Source organism: Leuresthes tenuis, unplaced genomic scaffold, assembly GCF_036924035.1.
Source record: "Leuresthes tenuis unplaced genomic scaffold, fLeuTen1.0.hap1 SCAF_6, whole genome shotgun sequence".
NCBI classification, from domain to species: Eukaryota; Metazoa; Chordata; class Actinopteri; order Atheriniformes; family Atherinopsidae; genus Leuresthes; species Leuresthes tenuis.
Genome location: NW_027325360.1, coordinates 31,620,351 through 31,644,425, shown reverse-complemented (window position 1 = coordinate 31,644,425; position 24,075 = coordinate 31,620,351). Strand labels below are relative to the sequence as shown.

At 42.4% G+C, this 24,075-nt stretch overlaps 7 non-coding genes across 7 annotated transcripts; 2 read left to right on the top strand and 5 right to left on the bottom strand.

The window, feature by feature from the left end:
* The first annotated feature begins 3,488 nt into the window (after positions 1-3,488).
* LOC140310756 (U5 spliceosomal RNA) lies at positions 3,489-3,602 on the top strand. The gene has a single exon (XR_011916798.1). It is a non-coding gene; the product is annotated as a U5 spliceosomal RNA (small nuclear RNA).
* Positions 3,603-7,136: 3,534 nt separating this feature from the next.
* Positions 7,137-7,250, bottom strand: LOC140310666 (U5 spliceosomal RNA). Its single transcript, XR_011916715.1, has one exon. It is a non-coding gene; the product is annotated as a U5 spliceosomal RNA (small nuclear RNA).
* Positions 7,251-14,753: 7,503 nt separating this feature from the next.
* Positions 14,754-14,869, top strand: LOC140310819 (U5 spliceosomal RNA). Its single transcript, XR_011916854.1, has one exon. It is a non-coding gene; the product is annotated as a U5 spliceosomal RNA (small nuclear RNA).
* Positions 14,870-16,324: 1,455 nt separating this feature from the next.
* On the bottom strand, positions 16,325-16,508 carry LOC140310365 (U2 spliceosomal RNA). Its single transcript, XR_011916443.1, has one exon. It is a non-coding gene; the product is annotated as a U2 spliceosomal RNA (small nuclear RNA).
* A 308-nt stretch (positions 16,509-16,816) lies between these two features.
* Positions 16,817-16,930, bottom strand: LOC140310740 (U5 spliceosomal RNA). The gene has a single exon (XR_011916783.1). It is a non-coding gene; the product is annotated as a U5 spliceosomal RNA (small nuclear RNA).
* A 2,199-nt stretch (positions 16,931-19,129) lies between these two features.
* LOC140310364 (U2 spliceosomal RNA) lies at positions 19,130-19,313 on the bottom strand. The gene has a single exon (XR_011916442.1). It is a non-coding gene; the product is annotated as a U2 spliceosomal RNA (small nuclear RNA).
* A 308-nt stretch (positions 19,314-19,621) lies between these two features.
* Positions 19,622-19,735, bottom strand: LOC140310739 (U5 spliceosomal RNA). The gene has a single exon (XR_011916782.1). It is a non-coding gene; the product is annotated as a U5 spliceosomal RNA (small nuclear RNA).
* Positions 19,736-24,075: the final 4,340 nt, after the last annotated feature.

Sequence of the window (24,075 nt, the reverse complement as noted above, 5' to 3'; positions counted from 1 at the left end):
TTATGGTTGGAGATTCACACCTACTCACAGCCGAACAACTCCGCTACCGCATTTGATGGTGTATAGTCGGGCATTCTCACCCTTTCTCATCAGCTTTTTGCAAATTATGATCTGACATTCACACCTACTTCCAGTCGAACAGCTCTGCTCCCGCTTTTGATTATGTTTGGTTAGATATTCGAACCTTTTCTTAACTGCTTTTTACAAACTTTGGTCGGACGTTCACAATATCTTGCAGCCGAACACCTCCGCTTCCGCTCTTGATGGTGTATATTCGGGCATACGAACCTTTTCTTACCCGCTTTTTACAAACCAAGGTCGGACTTTCACACCTTCTCTTAGCTGAACAACTCCGCTCCCTCTTTTGATTGTGTACAGTCGGGTAATTTAACCTTTTATTACCCGCTTTTTACCATCTATGGTCGGACATTCACACCGTCTTACAGCGGAACACCTCCGCTCCCTCTTTTGATGATGTATGGTTAGGCATTCGTGCAGTTTGATATTCGAAAATTTTCTTTCATGTTTTCTAGCAATTATTGATGGACATTCAGACCGTCTTGCAGCTGAACACCTCCGCTCCCACTTTTGATGGTGTATAGTCGGGCTTTCGAGCCTTTTCTTCCCCGGTTTTTACAAATTATGGTTGGACATTCAGACCTTCTTGAAGCCGAAAACCTCCACTTCCTCTTTTGATCATACATTGTCGGGCATTCGCACCTTTTCTTACCCGCTTTTTACAAACCATGGTCGGACTTTCACACCTTTTAGTAGCCGAACAACTCCGCTCCCGCTATTGATTGTGTACAGTCGGGTATTTTAACCTTTTCTTACCCGCTTTTTACCAACTATGGTTGGACATTCACACCTTCTTACAGCAGAACACCTCCGCTCCCTGTTTTGATTATGTATGGTTTGACATTCGCACCTTCTCTCACCCGCCTTTTACTATGGTCGGCCATTCACAGCTTCCTCTCCACCATACTTGTATGGTGGGATATTCACACCCACTTCCATCCGAAGACCTCCGCCCCCACTTTTGTTGATATTTAGTCGGTCATTCGCACCTTACCCGCTTTTGGCAAACTATGGCCTTCTTGCAGCCGAACACCTCTGATCTCGCTTTTGATGATGTAAGGTTGGGCATTCAGACCTTGCTTCACCTGCTTTTCACCAAATATAGTCGGACATTCACACCTTCTTGCAGCCAAACGCTTCCGCTTTTAGTGTTCTATGAGGAATTCACATATTTTTTTTCACCGTATTTTATAGATTATGGTTGGAAATTCTCACCCACTCTCATCCGAAGACCTCTCCTCCCGCTTTTGTTAATATATAGTCGGGCATTCGAACCTTTTCTTACCCGCTTTTTACAAATTATGGTCGAACATTCACTCCTACTTGCAGCTGAATACTTCCGCTCCACCTTTTAGGTATGTATGGTTGGCATTTGCACCTCTTTTTATACTGATTGCTGAAGATTAAGTTGTTCTTTCTCAAACTACAAATTTTTTTTAATTGTTGAAACTTGATTTGAAGTGGATAAATAAGGAGGACAAACAGTTTTAAGTCAGGCTGATAGAAGGAATTAATTTTATAGCAAAATCTGTATTTCGTCATATGTCGAGAGATGCTTATTGCTGAAGAAGTTCTTTCTCATTCTACAAAGTACAACGTTGTTTATCGTTGAAACTTGATTAGACATGAATAAATATGAAGGACAAAGCAGTCTTAACTTGGTTTGAGTTAATGAATTCGTTTTATAGGAGAATCCGAATTCGTGCATAACTCATAAAATAGAGCTTATTTTCGGATTCCTGAAGAATGAGTCTGGTTCTTTCTCATAATACAAAGTTTGTTGTTTATTGTTGAAACTTCATCAGAAGTGAAGAAATAAATGAATGCCTATCAATAAATGTGGGATCTAAACTCTAGTGCTTCCTCTAAAATAATTTCCTTTCTCAATTTAGAAATGTGTGTGTGTAAGTCACAACACCCGTGACACCAAAACGGCTTTCTTTTCTCTACACTCTGCACTATGAGCACACACACCAAATCAGAAAGGCTTTTTTCTCTCTTTTCTACATTATGGACTGTGGGGACACAAAACCGCTCTCTCTCTTTTTTTTTTTTATCGTGTGCCAGGGCGTTGTCTCACGTATTAGATTATGCTTAAGATACGAATGGGTTTATCAGTCACATCAGAATCCATACATACTGATCCTCCCGTAATAAAATGGTCGGATCTTATCAAACACACTTTGTTTCTTGTGACAATCAAGTCAGCAAAACAGCGTATACACGTCAAGACACTGAATCAAGTTTGCCACAAGAACTCATAAGTTTGGCAGTATTGCTCTGCCGTCAGCAATCATACACCCATTTTATTTTCGTGAGACATGTGCAAGCACCTGTTCATCTACTGTTCTATCACTATGAATTAGTGATCTATTATCAATAAGGATACTTCTACAACTACTATCAAAGTATGTCCAGACTTCTTATGTTGTCAGTTGCTATATATGAATAAGTGGGTAGCTACTGACAAGCATTAAGCATGTCACACAGCCCAAACATATAACATTTCAGGACACACCACACAGTTAACAACCACAGTGAAGCGTGTCAAAGCCCAAACATGTAACATTCAACAGGACACTTACACAACACATTCAAATCAAACAGGCAGACAACATACAAGAACATATACCCCAGCCGGCATTGCTCCCTGCCTATTTTCGTACAGCACACTATGTGTGCGCACACCTTTATTCACAAACTCTTCAACTTATACTCTTTTACCGAAGCTGCTACAACTCGATTGGCCGAATACCCTTTGATCCTATTTCGGTGAATTTGACATCTGCCTTACATATAACAGATTAGCGGTTTAGCAGTTTTAATTTAGTTTGAGTGAAGGAATTCATTTTATAGCAAAATCCGAAATCGTGAAGAACTCATGAAAGTAAGCTTATTCTCGGATTCCTGAAACTTTAGATTTGCTCTTTCTTTTACTGCAAAGTACAACGTTGTTTTTTTTGTTTAAATCTTTCTAGACATGGTAAATATTAAGGACAAAGCAGTTTTCACATAGTTTGAGTGAAGGAATTCATTTTATAGATAAAATCCCAAGAGTCTGCTGAGAAAAGAGAGTGAATGCGAAGTAGACTTTAACACGGCTATGGGAGCGAGCCGAGTGTGGGCTAACCGGGAGAATTGCTTGAAAGAAACGCGACACCGAATGAACGGTCAGAACAAAGCCTCAATACGGGATTCTCGTGGTGTTTTTGTTGCTGCCTTGTCTTTTGCATAGAGTAAAAGACAAGGCAGCCATCAAATAGGGCCCGATTGTTCCTACTTGGTCAGCCGAGGAGCAAGGGGGGGGGGGGGGGGGGGGGGGGCATGCGTCTCAACCAAGCAAAGCTCACCATGGGGAAGGTGGCTATACCAACTAGCCTGATGCCCTGCTCCCGCAGTGACGGATAATCGTACTCTGGTTTCTCTTCATAATATACAAGTCTTTCGCCTTTTACTAAAGACTTCCGTGGAGAGCAGCACTAATGAGTTGTTTCTATTATTGGCAGGCTTTACCTTTGCGGGTGAAGCCCTTTCTGTCTGTGCAAAAGAAATCTTGCTACTTTGCAGAGTGACTTCTCTGAGTAGAGTCGCCTTACTTGTTGCGACTGTGCCGATGTTCGAAGCTGGAGTGCAAAGTTGTTGCTTGAATGGTGCTTGCTGGAGCATGCGGGAGTGCAAAGTTATACCATTTAAAAGGGCTGAAGAGTGCTCAGTGCAGCGGGTGGGCGGAGGTGCAACGTGACACTCTGGCCACCTATGGCCATAAAAAGAACATTGCTACAAGTGCGCATTGTGCCAGCAAGGGCCCTCGGACCTGAAACAGTGGTGCAGGATGGAAGTTTCAGGGAGCCCAAGATGAAACTTTCTTTTAATCTGCTGAGAAAAGAGAGTGAATGCGAAGTGGACTTTAACACGGCTCTGGGAGCGAGCCGAGTGCGGGCTAACCGGGAGAATTACTTGAAAGAAACGCGACACCGAATGAGTGGTCAGAACAAAGCCTCAATACGGTGTTCCCGTGGTGTTTGTGGCTGCCTTGTCTTTTGCACAGAGTAAAAGACAAGGCAGCCATCGAATAGATTGTTTCTACTTGGTCAGCCGAGGAGCAGGGGGGGGGGGGGGGGGGGGGGGGTGCAAGCGTCTCAACCAAGCAAAGCTCACCAAGTAGGAACAATCGGGCCCTTTTCGATGGCTGCAACACCTGAAAGAGATATTGATGCGAGACCCGATCAAATGCTTTTTCAAAGTCTAAATTTAAGATGACAAGCCGGGTGTTTCTGTCTCTAGCGTAATCAATGATGTCTCGAATCAGTACGAGGCTGTCGGTGAGTTGTCTCCCTGAGATGGCACAAGTTTGGTCTGGGTGAATTACCTCCTCTAAAACAGAGGACATCCGTGTCGCTAAAACCTTGCTAAAAAGTTTACAGTCAAAGTTTAAAAGTGTGATGGGCCTCCAATTCTTTAGGTCAGTCTTATAATTTTTTTTATAACGTAGAGTCACTATTCCCACTCTAAAACTGTCAGGCAGTCGGTCGAGTTTTTCAAAATCTTTAAAAACATCTAAAATGTCTGATGATAAAAGGTCCCAATAGGTCAGATAGAATTCTGCAGGAAGCCCGTCTAAACCCGGAGCTCGACTTCTCTTAAAACCTGTTAGGCATTTTTTTAACTCTAAAGCAGTAAAATTCTGTGTCAAGTGTGCATTCTCTTTTACGGTTTTGTCAACGAATTTTAAGATTTCTGCCGATGTTTCCAAGTGCACTGGTTTCTCTTTGTACATGTTACTATAAAAGGTATGTACAGTTTCAATCATCTCTTGTGTGGATTTTGTTAAAAACCCATCTTCTCTTTTTAGATTTTGAATACACTCCTTTTTATTTATAACTTTCTTTATTTTTCACCTTCCTCAATTTCCTGCTCCCTGCTTCTTACAAAAATTCCTTTACTCTTTATTTCTGCTGAAACTGACATTTCCTTTTTGACATCTTTGATTTCTTCTTTAAAGTCTATGCCACACTGATTTAGTTTAAAGTAGAGCTGTAAGCGTTTATGTAGTCCAATCATACATCTATTCTCTTTCCTTTTTTTACGTTTACCTTGCTGTTTAAAAAAAGTCTGGGTCGTTTCCTTCACCATTTCCCACCATTGTGCATGTGTTTCGTAGAGGTCTTGAAGGGTCTGCCACTCTTTATAACATTCCCTGTACTGACTGACTATGATTTCATCCTCCAACAGGGAACAGTTGAGTTTCCACAGACCACTTCCTACCGTCACACCAGAAGGGGGTGAAAGGGTGCAGGAGAGCATAAGGTGGTCTGAAAAGAAAACAGGGGTTAATCTAACATCAGTGGGTGGGCAATCTCTAGTAAAGAAATAATCAATGCGAGAGGCTCTGGTGCCATCATGACTAAACCAGGTGAAGCCCTCCTCTCTGGGATGCATGGTTTTAAAACAGTCAGTAAGCTTAAAATCCCTGCATATGCCCTGAAGTAAAATCGAAGTCTTATCCACTTTAAAATCTACCCCTGCTCTTTTTCTATCTTTCCTGCTCAAGATACAGTTAAAACCCCCTCCTACAACTAAAGGTACTTGCCCTAGCATGTAAAGCTGTATATCTTCTAAAAGGTCATACCTTTCATTTTTTCCATTGAAACCATAAATATTTAAGAGGTTAAAGTCTTGCCCCATAAAATTCAAGTGTGCTAAAAGTGCCCGTCCGTCTCTCACCACTGTGCTACCTTTCACCAGAACATGCGGATTTTTAATTAGAATGGCCACACCATCATTTTTATTTTGATTTGAGCCACTCCATATCGATAAATGGGGCCACATTTCCTCCCATTGTCTATGGTTTTTTAAAAAAGGTAGTCCACATTCTTGTATTAAAAACACATCTGATTTTATGGAGTCTAAGAAGGATAAAATACTCTGGGCTCTTGTCTTTGATTTCACACTTCTCACATTTAGTGTTGAGAAGGTGAGAACCATTAAAAGCATAAAGGAAAGTAGGTATGTCATTTTCGTTTTTCTAAGTTATCAAAACAAATTACACACAGGTTATTTCTTGGGAAACTAGCTCTTCCTTCATTTCTTTAGGTGAAAAGTGAGTAGGGTGATCTATATTTCCTTTTCGGACTCTCGGTGTTGGCCTCTGACGCAATGTTGCATTTAACTTTGAGTCCCTGGGGGTTGATTGCAGAGCTGAAGTTAAAAAGGAGACCTCATTTGGTGAGTCGGAGGGGAAGACTCTAGGTTCTTCCACTGAAGAACTGTCTGAAAGGGACCTAACCCTTCCCCTCTTCTCTGATACCACTGGGGAATCAGAGGCTCAGATGCCGTCCTCTTCGGCTGTTGACCTTCAGGGAGGTGAGTATCTTCACTAGACTCACCTGTCTGCTCTTCCTCCTCATTTAGCGTAGCTCCACCCTCTGCCTGTGAATTCTCACAGACTTCAACACTGAGTGGTGAGGCCTCTACAGACCCCTCCCCTTTTTGCTCCTCACTTCCAATCCAAGCTTTTGGCGGGAAGTTTGAATTTATTGGGTCAACCTCTTCACTTTGTTCACCAACTGCCACCTTTGGTCCTTCTCTTTGTTGGCTTGACTGTGGCTTTACCGTCTTTAATTTGTTGGCAAAAGATTTAGGGCAATCTCTGAAGAGGTGATTTAATTCTCCACAGAGATTACATTTCCTGCCATTTGGACACTCTCCAAAAGTTTGCCCAATTTCTCTGCTCTTCCCACATAACACCTTGGTACAAGCCTCAACCAGGTGCCCATGCTCACCACACTTGCGGCAGAACTTGGGCTGCCCCTGGTAGTGGATGTAACCTCGGTTTTCAAGGTGGCCAGAGTGTCGCCCACACCGCTGCACTGAGCACTCTTCAGCCCTTTTAAATGGTATAACTTTGCACTCCCGCACGCTCCAGCAAGCACCATTCAAGCAACAACTTTGCACTCCATCTTCGAACATCGGCACAGTCGCAACAAGTAAGGCGACTCTACTCAGAGAAGTCACTCTGCACAGTAAGAAGATTTCTTTTGCACAGACAGAAAGGGCTTCACCCGCAAAGGTAAAGCCTGCCAAAAATAGAAACAACTCATTAGTGCTGCTCTCCACAGAAATCTTTAGTAAAAGGCGAAAGACTTGTACGTTATGAAGAGAAACCAGAGTACGATTATCCGTCACTGCGGGAGCAGGGCATCAGGCTAGTTGGCATAGCCACCTTCCCCATGGTGAGCTTTGCTTGGTTGAGACGCTTGCTCCCCCCCCCCCCCCCCCCCCCCCCTTGCTCCTCGGCTGACCAACCAGGAACAATCGGGCCCTATTCGATGGCTGCCTTGTCTTTTACTCTGTGCAAAAGACAAGGCAGCAACAAAAACACCACGAGAATCCCGTATTGAGGCTTTGTTCTGATCGCTCATTCGGTGTCGCGTTTCTTTCAAGCAATTCTCCCGGTTAGCCCACACTCGGCTCGCTCCCATAGCCGTGTTAAAGTCTACTTCGCATTCACTCTCTTTTCTCAGCAGACTCTTGGGATTTTATCTATAAAATGAATTCCTTCACTCAAACTATGTGAAAACTGCTTTGTCCTTAATATTTACCATGTCTAGAAAGATTTAAACAAAAAAAACAACGTTGTACTTTGCAGTAAAAGAAAGAGCAAATCTAAAGTTTCAGGAATCCGAGAATAAGCTTACTTTCATGAGTTCTTCACGATTTCGGATTTTGCTATAAAATGAATTCCTTCACTCAAACTAAATTAAAACTGCTAAACCGCTAATCTGTTATATGTAAGGCAGATGTCAAATTCACCGAAATAGGATCAAAGGGTATTCGGCCAATCGAGCTGTAGCAGCTTCGGTAAAAGAGTATAAGTTGAAGAGTTTGTGAATAAAGGTGTGCGCACACATAGTGTGCTGTACGAAAATAGGCAGGGAGCAATGCCGGCTGGGGTATATGTTCTTGTATGTTGTCTGACTGTTTGATTTGAATGTGTTGTGTAAGTGTCCTGTTGAATGTTACATGTTTGGGCTTTGACACGCTTCACTGTGGTTGTTAACTGTGTGGTGTGTCCTGAAATGTTATATGTTAGGGTTGTGAAATGCTTGTCAGTAGCTACCCACTTATTCATATATAGCAACTGACAACATAAGAAGTCTGGACATACTTTGATAGTAGTTGTAGAAGTATCCTTATTGATAATAGATCACTAATTCATAGTGATAGAACAGTAGATGAACAGGTGCTTGCACATGTCTCACGAAAATAAAATGGGTGTATGATTGCTGACGGCAGAGCAATACTGCCAAACTTATGAGTTCTTGTGGCAAACTTGATTCAGTGTCTTGACGTGTATACGCTGTTTCGCTGACTTGATTGTCACACGAAACAAAGTGTGTTTGATAAGATCCGACCATTTTATTACGGGAGGATCAGTATGTATGGATTCTGATGTGACTGATAAACCCATTCGTATCTTAAGCATAATCTAATACGTGAGACAACGCCCTGGCACACGATAAAAAAAAAAAAGAGAGAGAGCGGTTTTGTGTCCCCACAGTCCATAATGTAGAAAAGAGAGAAAAAAGCCTTTCTGATTTGGTGTGTGTGCTCATAGTGCAGAGTGTAGAGAAAAGAAAGCCGTTTTGGTGTCACGGGTGTTGTGACTTACACACACACATTTCTAAATTGAGAAAGGAAATTATTTTAGAGGAAGCAGTAGAGTTTAGATCCCACATTTGTTGATAGGCATTCATTTATTTCTTCACTTCTGATGAAGTTTCAACAATAAACAACAAACTTTGTATTATGAGAAAGAACCAGACTCATTCTTCAGGAATCCGAAAATAAGCTCTATTTTATGAGTTATGCACGAATTCGGATTCTCCTATAAAACGAATTCATTAACTCAAACCAAGTTAAGACTGCTTTGTCCTTCATATTTATTCATGTCTAATCAAGTTTCAATGATAAACAACGTTGTACTTTGTAGAATGAGAAAGAACTTCTTCAGCAATAAGCATCTCTCGACATATGACGAAATACAGATTTTGCTATAAAATTAATTCCTTCTATCAGCCTGACTTAAAACTGTTTGTCCTCCTTATTTATCCACTTCAAATCAAGTTTCAACAATTAAAAAAAATTTGTAGTTTGAGAAAGAACAACTTAATCTTCAGCAATCAGTATAAAAAGAGGTGCAAATGCCAACCATACATACCTAAAAGGTGGAGCGGAAGTATTCAGCTGCAAGTAGGAGTGAATGTTCGACCATAATTTGTAAAAAGCGGGTAAGAAAAGGTTCGAATGCCCGACTATATATTAACAAAAGCGGGAGGAGAGGTCTTCGGATGAGAGTGGGTGAGAATTTCCAACCATAATCTATAAAATACGGTGAAAAAAAATATGTGAATGCCTCATAGAACACTAAAAGCGGAAGCGTTTGGCTGCAAGAAGGTGTGAATGTCCGACTATATTTGGTGAAAAGCAGGTGAAGCAAGGTCTGAATGCCCAACCTTACATCATCAAAAGCGAGATCAGAGGTGTTCGGCTGCAAGAAGGCCATAGTTTGCCAAAAGCGGGTAAGGTGCGAATGACCGACTAAATATCAACAAAAGTGGGGGCGGAGGTCTTCGGATGGAAGTGGGTGTGAATATCCCACCATACAAGTATGGTGGAGAGGAAGCTGTGAATGGCCGACCATAGTAAAAGGCGGGTGAGAGAAGGTGCGAATGTCAAACCATACATAATCAAAACAGGGAGCGGAGGTGTTCTGCTGTAAGAAGGTGTGAATGTCCAACCATAGTTGGTAAAAAGCGGGTAAGAAAAGGTTAAAATACCCGACTGTACACAATCAATAGCGGGAGCGGAGTTGTTCGGCTACTAAAAGGTGTGAAAGTCCGACCATGGTTTGTAAAAAGCGGGTAAGAAAAGGTGCGAATGCCCGACAATGTATGATCAAAAGAGGGAGTGGAGGTTTTCGGCTGCAAGAAGGTCTGAATGTCCAACCATAATTTGTAAAAACCGGGGAAGAAAAGGCTCGAAAGCCCGACTATACACCATCAAAAGTGGGAGCGGAGGTGTTCAGCTGCAAGACGGTCTGAATGTCCATCAATAATTGCTAGAAAACATGAAAGAAAATTTTTGAATATCAAACTGCACATGATCATAAGCGGGAGAGGAGGTGTTCAGCTGCAAGAAGGTGTGAATGTCTACCCATAATTACTGAAAAATGGGTAAGAAAAGGTGCGAATGCCTAACCATACATCATCAAAAGAGGGAGCGGAGGTGTTCCGCTGTAAGACGGTGTGAATGTCCGACCATAGATGGTAAAAAGCGGGTAAGAAAAGGTTAAATTACCCGACTGTACACAATCAAAAGAGGGAGCGGAGTTGTTCAGCTAAGAGAAGGTGTGAAAGTCCGACCTTGGTTTGTAAAAAGCGGGTAAGAAAAGGTTCGTATGCCCGAATATACACCATCAAAAGCGGAAGCGGAGGTGTTCGGCTGCAAGCAAGATATTGTGAACGTCCGACCAAAGTTTGTAAAAAGCAGTTAAGAAAAGGTTCGAATATCTAACCAAACATAATCAAAAGCGGGAGCAGAGCTGTTCGACTGGAAGTAGGTGTGAATGTCAGATCATAATTTGCAAAAAGCTGATGAGAAAGGGTGAGAATGCCCGACTATACACCATCAAATACGGTAGCGGAGTTGTTCGGCTGTGAGTAGGTGTGAATCTCCAACCATAATTGCTGAAAAATGTGTTAGAAAAGGTAAAAATGCCGGTCCATACATAATCAAAATCGGGAGAGGTGGTGTTCAGCTGCAAGAAGGTCTAAATGTCCATCAATAATTGCTAGAAAACATGAAAGAAAATTTTCGAAAATCAAACCACACATGATCATAAGTGGGAGAGGAGGTGTTCAGCTGCAAGAAGGTGTGAATGTCCACCCATAATACCTGAAAAATGGGTAAAAAAAATGTGCGAATGCCCAACCATACATCATCAAAAGCAGGAGTGCATGTGTTCGGCTACAAGAAGGTGTGAACGTCCAACCAAAGTTTGTAAAAAGCAGTTAAGAAAAGGTTCGAATATCCAACCATACATAATCAAAAGTGGGAGCAGAGCTGTTCGACGGCAAATAGGGGTGAATGTCAGATCATAATTTGGAAAAAGCTGATGAGAAAGGGTGAGAATGCCCGACTATACACCATCAAATGCGGGAGCGGAGTTGTTCGGCTGTGAGTAGGTGTGAATCTCCGACCATAATTGCTGAAAAATGTGTTAGAAAAGGTAAGAATGCCGGTCCATACATCATCAAAAGCGAGAGAGGTTGTGTTCGGCTGCAAGTAGGTGTGAATGTCCAGCCATAATTACTCACAAACGGGTAAGAAAAGGTAGTATTGCCAGACCATATATGATCAAAACAGGGAGCGGAGGTGGTTCAGCTGCAAGAAGGTTTGAATGTCCGACTAAAGTTCAAATATATTAACAAAAGCGGGAGGAGAGGTCTTCGGATGAGAGTGGTTGAAAATTTCCAACCATAATGTATAAAATGCGGTGAAAAAAAGGTGTGATAGAACACTAAAAGGTGGAGCGGAAGTGTTCGGCTGCAAGAAGGTGTGAATGTCCGACTATATTTGGTGAAAAGCAGGTGAAGCAAGGTCTGAATGCCCAACCTTACATCATCAAAAGCGAGATCAGAGGTGTTTGGCTGCAAGAAGGCCATAGTTTGCCAAAAGCGGGTAAGGTGCGAATGTCCGACTAAATATCAACAAAATTTGGGGCGGAGGTCTTCGGATGCAAGTGGGTGTGAATGTCCGACTATATTTGGTGAAAAGCAGGTGAAGCAAGGTCTGAATGCCCAACCTTACATAATCAAAAGCGAGATCAGAGGTGTTTGGCTGCAAGAAGGCCATAGTTTGCCAAAAGCGGGTAAGGTGCGAATGACCGACTAAATATCAACAAAAGTGGGGGCGGAGGTCTTCGGATGCAGGTGGGTGTGAATATCCCACCATACAAGTATGGTGGAGAGGAAGCTGTGAATGGCCGACCATAGTAAAAGGCGAGTGAGAGAAGGTGCGAATGTCAAACCTTACATAATCAAAACAGGGAGCGGAGGTGTTCTGCTGTAAGAAGGTGTGAATGTCCAACCATAGTTGGTAAAAAGCGGGTAAGAAAAGGTTAAAATACCCGACTGTACACAATCAATAGCGGTAGCGGATTAGTTCGGCTACTAAAAGGTGTGAAAGTCCGACCATGGTTTGTAAAAAGCGGGTAAGAAAAGGTGCGAATGCCCGACAATGTATGATCAAAAGAGGGAGTGGAGGTTTTCGGCTGCAAGAAGGTCTGAATGTCCAACCATAATTTGTAAAAACCGGGGAGGAAAAGGCTCGAAAGCCCGACTATACACCATCAAAAGTGGGAGCGGAGGTGTTCAGCTGCAAGACGGTCTGAATGTCCATCAATAATTGCTAGAAAACATGAAAGAAAATTTTTGAATATCAAACTGCACATGATCATAAGCGGGAGAGGAGGTGTTCAGGTGCAAGAAGGTGTGAATGTCTACCCATAATTACTGAAAAATGGGTAAGAAAAGGTGCGAATGCCTAACCATACATCATCAAAAGAGGGAGCGGAGGTGTTCCGCTGTAAGACGGTGTGAATGTCCGACCATAGATGGTAAAAAGCGGGTAAGAAAAGGTTAAATTACCCGACTGTACACAATCAAAAGAGGGAGCGGAGTTGTTCAGCAAAGAGAAGGTGTGAAAGTCCGACCTTGGTTTGTAAAAAGCGGGTAAGAAAAGGTTCGTATGCCCGAATATACACCATCAAAAGCGGAAGCGGAGGTGTTCGGCTGCAAGATATTGTGAACGTCCGACCAAAGTTTGTAAAAAGCAGTTAAGAAAAGGTTCAAATATCTAACCAAACATAATCAAAAGCGGGAGCAGAGCAGTTCGACTGGAAGTAGGTGTGAATGTCAGATCATAATTTGCAAAAAGCTGATGAGAAAGGGTGAGAATGCCCGACTATACACCATCAAATGCGGTAGCGGAGTTATTTGGCTGTGAGTAGGTGTGAATCTCCAACCATAATTGCTGAAAAATGTGTTAGAAAAGGTAAAAATGCCGGTCCATACATCATCAAAATCGGGAGAGGTGGTGTTCAGCTGCAAGAAGGTCTAAATGTCCATCAATAATTGCTAGAAAACATGAAAGAAAATTTTCGAAAATCAAACCACACATGATCATAAGTGGGAGAGGAGGTGTTCAGCTGCAAGAAGGTGTGAATGTCCACCCATAATACCTGAAAAATGGGTAAAAAAAAGGTGCGAATGCCCAACCATACATCATCAAAAGCAGGAGTGCATGTGTTCGGCTACAAGAAGGTGTGAACGTCCAACCAAAGTTTGTAAAAAGCAGTTAAGAAAAGGTTCGAATATCCAACCAAACATAATCAAAAGCGGGAGCAGAGCTTTTCGACGGCAAGTAGGTGTGAATGTCAGATCATAATTTGCAAAAAGCTGATGAGATAGGGTGAGAATGCCCGACTATACAACATCAAAAGCGGAAGCGGAGGTGTTCGGCTGTGAGTAGGTGTGAATCTCCGACCATAATTGCTGAAAAATGTGTTAGAAAAGGTAAGAATGCCGGTCCATACATCATCATTGAGCGAGAGAGGTTGTGTTCGGCTGCAAGTAGGTGTGACTGTTCGACTAAAGTTTGTAAAAAGTGGGTAAGACAAGGTGCGAATGCCTGACAATGTATGATCATAAGCGGGAGCGGAGGTGTTCAGCTGCAAGGTCTACATGTCCATCAATAATTGCTAGAAAACATGAAAGAAAATTTTCGAAAATCAAACCACACATGATCATAAGTGGGATAGGAGGTGTTCAGCTGCAAGGTGTGAATGTCCACCCATAATTCCTGAAAAATGGGCAAAAAAAAGGTGTGAATGCCCAACCATACATCATCAAAAGCAGGAGTGGAAGTGTTCGGCTACAAGAAGGTGTGAACGTCCAACCAAAATATGTAAAAAGCAGTTAAGAAAAGGTTCGAATATCCAACCATACATAATCAAAAGCGGGAGCAGAGCTTTTCGACTGCAAGTAGGTGTGAATGTCAGATCATAATTTGCAAAAAGCTGATGAGAAAGGGTGAGAATGCCCGACTATACATCATCAAAGGCGGGAGCGGAGTTGTTCGGCTGTGATTAGGTGTGAATCTCCGACCATAATTGCTGAAAAATGTGTTAGAAAAGGTAAAAATGCCGGTCCATACATAATCAAAAGTGAGAGAGGTTGTGTTCGGCTGCAAGTAGGTGTGAATATCCAGCCATAATTACTCACAAACGGGTAAGAAAAGGTAGTATTGCCAGACCATATATGATCAAAACAGGGAGCGGAGGTGGTTCAGCTGCAAGAAGGTTTGAATGTCCGACTAAAGTTAAAATATATTAAAGAAAGCGGGAGGAGAGGTCTTCGGATGAGAGTGGTTGAAAATTTCCGACCATAATGTATAAAATGCGGTGAAAAAAAGGTGTGATAGAACACTAAAAGGTGGAGCGGAAGTGTTCGGCTGCAAGAAGGTGGCAAGCGTCTCAACCAAGCAAAGCTCACCATGGGGAAGGTGGCTATACCAACTAGCCTGATGCCCTGCTCCCGCAGTGACAGATAATCGTACTCTGGTTTCTCTTCATAACATACAAGTCTTTCGCCTTTTACTAAAGACTTCCGTGGAGAGCAGCACTAATGAGTTGTTTCTATTATATTACCGGGAGTTGTGTAAGTGTCCTGTTGAATGTTACATGTTTGGGCTTTGACACGCTTCACTGTGGTTGTTAACTGTGTGGTGTGTCCTGAAATGTTATATGTTATATGTTTGGGCTGTGTGACATGCTTAATGCTTGTCAGTAGCTACCCACTTATTCATATATAGCAACTGACTACGTAAGAAGTCCGGACATACTTTGATAGAGTAGTTGTAGAAGTATCCTTATTGATAATAGATAAACTAATTCATAGTGATAGAACAGTAGATGAACAGGTGCCTGCACATGTCTCACGAAAATAAAATGGATGTATGATTGCTGACGGCAGAGCAATACTGCCAAACTTATGAGTTCTTTTGGCAAACTTGATTCAGTGTCTTGACGTGTATACGCTGTTTCGCTGACTTGATTGTCACAAGAAACAAAGTGTGTTTGATAAGATCCGACCATTTTATTACGGGATGATCAGTATGTATGGATTCTGATGTGACTGATAAACCCATTCGTATCTTAAGCACAATCTAATACGTGAGACAACGCCCTGGCACACGATAAAAAAAAAAAGAGAGAGCGGTTTTGTGTCCCCACAGTCCATAATGTAGAAAAGACAGAAAAAAGCCTTTCTGATTTGGTGTGTGTGCTCATAGTGCAGAGTGTAGAGAAAAGAAAGCCGTTTTGGTGTCACGGGTGTTGTGACTTACACACACACATTTTTAAATTGAGAAAGGAAATTATTTTAGAGGAAGCACTAGAGTTTAGATCCCACATTTGTTGATAGGCATTCATTTATTTCTTCACTTCTGATAAAAATGATAAGACTGACCTAAAGAATTGGAGGCCCATCACACTTTTAAACTTTGACTGTAAACTTTTTAGCAAGGTTTTAACGACACGGATGTCCTCTGTTTTAGAGGAGGTAATTCACCCAGACCAGGCTTGTGTCATCTCAGAGAGACAACTCACCGACAGCCTCGTACTGATTCGAGACATCATTGATTACGCTAGAGACAGAAACACCCGGCTTGTCATCTTAAATTTAGACTTTGAAAAAGCTTTTGATCGGGTCTCGCATCAATATCTCTTTCAGGTGTTGCAGCCATCGAATAGGGCCCGATTGTTCCTACTTGGTGAGATTTGCTTGGTTGAGACGCTTGCTCCCCCCCCCTTGCTCCTCGGCTGACCAAGTAGGAACAATCGGGCCCTATTCGATGGCTGCCTTGTCTTTTACTCTGTGCAAAAGACAAGGCAGCCACAAACACCACGGGAACACCGTATTGAGGCTTTGTTCTGACCACTCATTCGGTGTCGCGTTTCTTTCAAGCAATTCTCCCGGTTAGCCCACACTCAGCTCGCTCCCAGAGCTGTGTTAAAGTCTACTTCGCATTCACTCTCTTTTCTCAGCAGATTAAAAGAAAGTTTCATCTTGGGCTCCCTGAAACTTCCATCCTGCATCGCTGTTTGCTTTTTCACAAGAGCAGAGAAGAGCGCACCGTTCCCAGCGGCACTGCAGTACTGGGTCGATGCTTGGAGTGAACGGAGCAAGCTTCTTTTTCAACTCCTATTCTTAAAAATCCATTTAATATGTAGTCCTCGTATAGAGGACATATTAAACTGATAAGAACAGATACTACACTTGATCTTAGCCAAAAGGCCGAGAAGCGATAACTGTCCACTGTTTCAGGTCCGAGGGCCCTTGCTGGCACAATGCGCACTTGTAGCAGTGTTCTTTTTATGGCCATAGGTGGCCAGAGTGTCACGTTGCACCTCCGCCCACCCGCTGCACTGAGCACTCTTCAGCCCTTTTAAATGGTATAACTTTGCACTCCCGCATGCTCCAGCAAGCACCATTCAAGCAACAACTTTGCACTCCAGCTTCGAACATCGGCACAATCGCAACAAGTAAGGCGACTCTACTCAGAGAAGTAACTCTGCACAGTAACAAAATTTATTTTGCACAGACAGAAAGGGCTTCACCCGCAAAGGTAAAGCCTGCCAAAAATAGAAACAACTCATTAGTGCTGCTCTCCACGAAAGTCTTTAGTAAAAGGCGAAAGACTTGTATGTTATGAAGAGAAACCAGAGTACGATTATCCGTCACTGCGGGAGCAGGGCATCAGGCAAGTTGCCATAGCCACCTTCCCCATGGTGAGCGTTGCTTGGTTGAAACGCTTGCCCCTGTGCAATCGACAAGGCAGCAACAAAAACACCACGGGAACACCGTATTGAGGCTTTGTTCTGACCGCTCATTCGGTGTCGCGTTTCTTTCAAGCAATTCTCCCGGTTAGCCCACACTCGGCTCGCTCCCAGAGCCGTGTTAAAGTCTACTTCGCATTCACTCTCTTTTCTCAGCAGACTCTTGGGATTTTATCTATAAAATGAATTCCTTCACTCAAACTATGTTAAAACTGCTTTGTCCTTCATATTTACCATGTCTAGAAAGATTTAATCAAAAAAAAAACAACGTTGTACTTTGCAGTAAAAGAAAGAGCAAATCTAAAGTTTCAGGAATCCGAGAATAAGCTTACTTTCATGAGTTCTTCACAATTTCGGATTTTGCGATAAAATGAATTCCTTCACTCGAACTAAATTAAAACTGCTAAACCGCTAATCTGTTACATGTAAGGCAGATGTCAAATTCACCGAAATAGGATCTAAGGGTATTCGGCCAATCGAGCTGTAGCAGCTTTGGTAAAAGAGTATAAGTTGAAGAGTTTGTGAATAAAGGTGTGCGCACACATAGTGAGCTGTAGGAAAATAGGCAGGGAGCAATGCCGGCTGGGGTATATGTTCTTGTATGTTGTCTGACTGTTTGATTTGAATGTGTTGTGTAAGTGTCCTGTTGAATGTTACATGTTTGGGCTTTGACACTTCACTGTGGTTGTTAACTGTGTGGTGTGTCCTGAAATGTTATATGTTTGGGCTGTGTGACATGCTTAATGCTTGTCAGTAGCTACCCACTTATTCATATATATAACAACTGACAACATAAGAAGTCTGGACATACTTTGATAGTAGTTGTAGAAGTATCCTTATTGATAATAGATAAACTAATTCATAGTGATAGAACAGTAGATGAACAGGTGCCTGCACATGTCTCACGAAAATAAAATGGGTGTATGATTGCTGACGGCAGAGCAATACTGCCAAACTTATGAGTTCTTGTGGCAAACTTGATTCAGTGTCTTGACGTGTATACGCTGTTTCGCTGACTTGATTGTCACAAGAAACAAAGTGTGTTTGATAAGATCCGACCATTTTATTACGGGATGATCAGTATGTATGGATTCTGATGTGACTGATAAACCCATTCGTATCTTAAGCACAATCTAATACGTGAGACAACGCCCTGGCACACGATAAAAAAAAAAAGAGAGAGCGGTTTTGTGTCCCCACAGTCCATAATGTAGAAAAGAGAGAAAAAAGCCTTTCTGATTTGGTGTGTGTGCTCATAGTGCAGAGTGTAGAGAAAAGAAAGCCGTTTTGGTGTCACGGGTGTTGTGACTTACACACACACATTTCTAAATTGAGAAAGGAAATTATTTTAGAGGAAGCACTAGAGTTTAGATCCCACATTTGTTGATAGGCATTCATTTATTTCTTCACTTCTGATAAAAATGATAAGACTGACCTAAAGAATTGGAGGCCCATCACACTTTTAAACTTTGACTGTAAACTTTTTAGCAAGGTTTTAACGACACGGATGTCCTCTGTTTTAGAGGAGGTAATTCACCCAGACCAGGCTTGTGTCATCTCAGAGAGACAACTCACCGACAGCCTCGTACTGATTCGAGACATCATTGATTACGCTAGAGACAGAAACACCCGGCTTGTCATCTTAAATTTAGACTTTGAAAAAGCTTTTGATCGGGTCTCGCATCAATATCTCTTTCAGGTGTTGCAGCCATCGAATAGGGCCCGATTGTTCCTACTTGGTGAGATTTGCTTGGTTGAGACGCTTGCTCCCCCCCCCTTGCTCCTCGGCTGACCAAGTAGGAACAATCGGGCCCTATTCGATGGCTGCCTTGTCTTTTACTCTGTGCAAAAGACAAGGCAGCCACAAACACCACGGGAACACCGTATTGAGGCTTTGTTCTGACCACTCATTCGGTGTCGCGTTTCTTTCAAGCAATTCTCCCGGTTAGCCCACACTCAGCTCGCTCCCAGAGCTGTGTTAAAGTCTACTTCGCATTCACTCTCTTTTCTCAGCAGATTAAAAGAAAGTTTCATCTTGGGCTCCCTGAAACTTCCATCCTGCATCGCTGTTTGCTTTTTCACAAGAGCAGAGAAGAGCGCACCGTTCCCAGCGGCACTGCAGTACTGGGTCGATGCTTGGAGTGAACGGAGCAAGCTTCTTTTTCAACTCCTATTCTTAAAAATCCATTTAATATGTAGTCCTCGTATAGAGGACATATTAAACTGATAAGAACAGATACTACACTTGATCTTAGCCAAAAGGCCGAGAAGCGATAACTGTCCACTGTTTCAGGTCCGAGGGCCCTTGCTGGCACAATGCGCACTTGTAGCAGTGTTCTTTTTATGGCCATAGGTGGCCAGAGTGTCACGTTGCACCTCCGCCCACCCGCTGCACTGAGCACTCTTCAGCCCTTTTAAATGGTATAACTTTGCACTCCCGCATGCTCCAGCAAGCACCATTCAAGCAACAACTTTGCACTCCAGCTTCGAACATCGGCACAATCGCAACAAGTAAGGCGACTCTACTCAGAGAAGTAACTCTGCACAGTAACAAAATTTATTTTGCACAGACAGAAAGGGCTTCACCCGCAAAGGTAAAGCCTGCCAAAAATAGAAACAACTCATTAGTGCTGCTCTCCACGAAAGTCTTTAGTAAAAGGCGAAAGACTTGTATGTTATGAAGAGAAACCAGAGTACGATTATCCGTCACTGCGGGAGCAGGGCATCAGGCTAGTTGCCATAGCCACCTTCCCCATGGTGAGCGTTGCTTGGTTGAAACGCTTGCCCCTGTGCAATCGACAAGGCAGCAACAAAAACACCACGGGAACACCGTATTGAGGCTTTGTTCTGACCGCTCATTCGGTGTCGCGTTTCTTTCAAGCAATTCTCCCGGTTAGCCCACACTCGGCTCGCTCCCAGAGCCGTGTTAAAGTCTACTTCGCATTCACTCTCTTTTCTCAGCAGACTCTTGGGATTTTATCTATAAAATGAATTCCTTCACTCAAACTATGTTAAAACTGCTTTGTCCTTCATATTTACCATGTCTAGAAAGATTTAATCAAAAAAAAACAACGTTGTACTTTGCAGTAAAAGAAAGAGCAAATCTAAAGTTTCAGGAATCCGAGAATAAGCTTACTTTCATGAGTTCTTCACAATTTCGGATTTTGCGATAAAATGAATTCCTTCACTCGAACTAAATTAAAACTGCTAAACCGCTAATCTGTTACATGTAAGGCAGATGTCAAATTCACCGAAATAGGATCTAAGGGTATTCGGCCAATCGAGCTGTAGCAGCTTTGGTAAAAGAGTATAAGTTGAAGAGTTTGTGAATAAAGGTGTGCGCACACATAGTGAGCTGTAGGAAAATAGGCAGGGAGCAATGCCGGCTGGGGTATATGTTCTTGTATGTTGTCTGACTGTTTGATTTGAATGTGTTGTGTAAGTGTCCTGTTGAATGTTACATGTTTGGGCTTTGACACTTCACTGTGGTTGTTAACTGTGTGGTGTGTCCTGAAATGTTATATGTTTGGGCTGTGTGACATGCTTAATGCTTGTCAGTAGCTACCCACTTATTCATATATATAACAACTGACAACATAAGAAGTCTGGACATACTTTGATAGTAGTTGTAGAAGTATCCTTATTGATAATAGATAAACTAATTCATAGTGATAGAACAGTAGATGAACAGGTGCCTGCACATGTCTCACGAAAATAAAATGGGTGTATGATTGCTGACGGCAGAGCAATACTGCCAAACTTATGAGTTCTTGTGGCAAACTTGATTCAGTGTCTTGACGTGTATACGCTGTTTCGCTGACTTGATTGTCACAAGAAACAAAGTGTGTTTGATAAGATCCGACCATTTTATTACGGGAGGATCAGTATGTATGGATTCTGATGTGACTGATAAACCCATTCGTATCGTAAGCATAATCTAATACGTGAGACAACGCCCTGGCACACAATCAAAAAAAAAAAGAGAGAGCGGTTTTGTGTCCCCACAGTCCATAATGTAGAAAAGAGAGAAAAAAGCCTTTCTGATTTGGTGTGTGTGCTCACAGTGCAGAGTGTAGAGAAAAGAGAGAAAAGAAAGCCATTTTGGTGTCACGGGTGTTGTGACTTACACACACACATTTCTGAATTGAGAAAGGAAATTATTTTAGAGGAAGCACTAGAGTTTAGATCCCTCATTTGTTGATAGGCATTCATTTATTTCTTCACTTCTGATGAAGTTTCAACAATAAACAACAAACTTTGTGTTATGAGAAAGAACCAGACTCATTCTTCAGGAATCCGAAAATAAGCTCTATTTTACGAGTTATGCACGAATTCGGATTCTCCTATAAAACGAATTCCTTAACTCTAACCAAGTTAAGACTGCTTTGTCCTTCATATTTATTCATGTCTAATCAAGTTTCAACAATAAACAACGTTGTACTTTGTAGAATGAGAAAGAACTTCTTCAGCAATAAGCATCTCTCGACATATGACGAAATACAGATTTTGCTATAAAATTAATTCCTTCTATCAGCCTGACTTAAAACTGTTTGTCCTCCTTATTTATCCACTTCAAATCAAGTTTCAACAATTAAAAAAATGTTGTAGTTTGAGAAAAAACAACTTAATCTTAAGCAATCAGTAGGGTAAGAAAGGGTAAGAAAAGGTGCCAAATGCCAACCATACATCACTAAAAGGTGGAGCGGAAGTATTCGGCTGCAAGTAGGTGCGAATGCCTGACAATGTATGATCAAAAGAGGGAGCGGAGGTTTTCGGCTGCAAGGTCTGAATGTCCAACCATAATTTGTAAAAACCGGGGAAGAAAAGGCTCGAAAGCCCGACTATACACCATCAAAAGCGGGAGCGGAGGTGTTCGGCTGTAAGTAGGTGTGAATGTTTGACCACAATTTGTAAAAAGCGGGTAAGAAAAGGTTCGAATGCCCGACTATATATTAACCAAAGCAGGAGGAGAGGTCTTCGGATAAGAGTGGGTGAGAATTTACAACCATAATCTATAAAATGCGGTGAAAAAAAAGGTGTGAATACCCCATAGAACACTAAAAGGTAGAGCGGAAGTGTTCGGCTGCAAGAAGGTGTGAATGTCTGACCATAGTTTGTAAAAAGCGGGTAAGAAAAGGTTCGAATGCCCGAACATACACCATCAAAGGAGGGAGCGGAGGTGTTCCGCTGTAAGAAGGTGTGAATGTCCGACCATAGTTGGCAAAAAGCAGGTAAGAAAAGGTTAAAATACCCGATTGTACACAATCAATAGCGGGAGCAGAGTTGTTCCGCTACTAAAAGGTGTGAAAGTCCGACCATGGTTTGTAAAAAGCGGGTAAGAAAAGGTGCGAATGCCCGACAATGTATGATCAAAAGAGGGAGCGGAGGTTTTGGGCTGAAACAAGGTCTGAATGTCCATCCATATTTTGTAAAAATCTGGGAAGAAAAGGCTCGAAAGCCCGACTATACACCATCAACAGCTGGAGCGGATGTGTTCAACTGCAAGAAGGTCTGAATGTCCATCAATAATTGCTAGAAAACATGGAAGAGAATTTTCGAATATCAAACCGCACATGATCATAAGCGGGAGAGGAGGTGTTCAAATGCAAGAAGGTGTGAATGTCCACCCATAATTACTGCAAAATGGGTAAGAAAAGGTACGAATGCCCAACCATACATGATCCTAACAGGGAGCGGAGGTGTTTGGCTGCGACAAGGTGTGTATGTCCACCCATAATTAATGAAAAGCGGGCAACAAGTAGGTTTGAATAACCATCATCAAAAGCAGGAGTGGATGTGTTCGGCTACAAGAAGGTTTGAATGTCTGACCATAGTTTGTAAAAAGCGGGTAAGAAAAGGTTCGAATGCCCGAACATACACCATCAAAGGAGGGAGCGGAGGTGTTCCGCTGTAAGAAGGTGTGAATGTCCAACCATAATTGGCAAAAAGCAGGTAAGAAAAGGTTAAAATACCCTATTGTACACAATCAATAGCGGGAGCAGAGTTGTTCCGCTACTAAAAGGTGTGAAAGTCCGACCATGAATTGTAAAAAGCGGGTAAGAAAAGGTGCGAATGCCCGACAATGTATGATCAAAAGAGGGAGCGGAGGTTTTCGGCTGAAAGAAGGTCTGAATGTCCATCCATAATTTGTAAAAATCGGGGAAGAAAAGGCTGGAAAGCCCAACTATACACCATCAACAGCTGGAGCGGAGGTGTTCAGCTGCAAGAAGGTCTGAATGTCCATCAATAATTGCTAGAAAACATGGAAGAGAATTTTCGAATATCAAACCGCACATGATCATAAGCGGGAGAGGAGGTGTTAAAATGCAAAAAGGTGTGAATGTCCACCCATAATTACTGCAAAATGGGTAAGAAAAGGTACGAATGCCCAACCATACATCATCAAAAGAAGGAGTGGATGTGTTCGGCTACAAGAAGGTTTTAATGTCCGACCATAGTTTGTAAAAAGCGGGTAAGAAAAGGTTCGAAAGCCCGAACATACACCATCAAAAGAGGGAGCGGCGGTGTTCCACTGTAAGAAGGTGTGAATGTCTGACCATAGTTGGTAAAAAGCGGGTAAGAAAAGGTGAAAATACCCGACTGTACACAATCAATAGCGGGAGCGGAGTTGTTCGGCTACTAAAAGGTGTGAAAGTCCGACCCTGGTTTGTAAAAAGCGGGTAAGAGAAGGTGCGAATGCCCGACAATGTATGATCAAAAGAGGGAGCGGAGGTTTTCGGCTGCAAGAAGGTCTGAATGTCCAACCATAATTTTGTAAAAACCGGGGAAGAAAAGGCTCGAAAGCCCGACTATACATCATCAAAAGCGGGAGCGGAGGTGTTCAGCTGCAAGGAGGTCTGAATGTCCATCAATAATTGCTAGAAAACATGAAAGAAAATTTTCGAATATCAAACTGCACATGATCATAAGCGGGAGAGGAGGTGTTCAGCTGCAAGAAGGTGTGAATGTCTACCCATAATTACTGAAAAATGGGTAAGAAAAGGTTCGAATGCCCAACCATACATCATCAAAAGCGG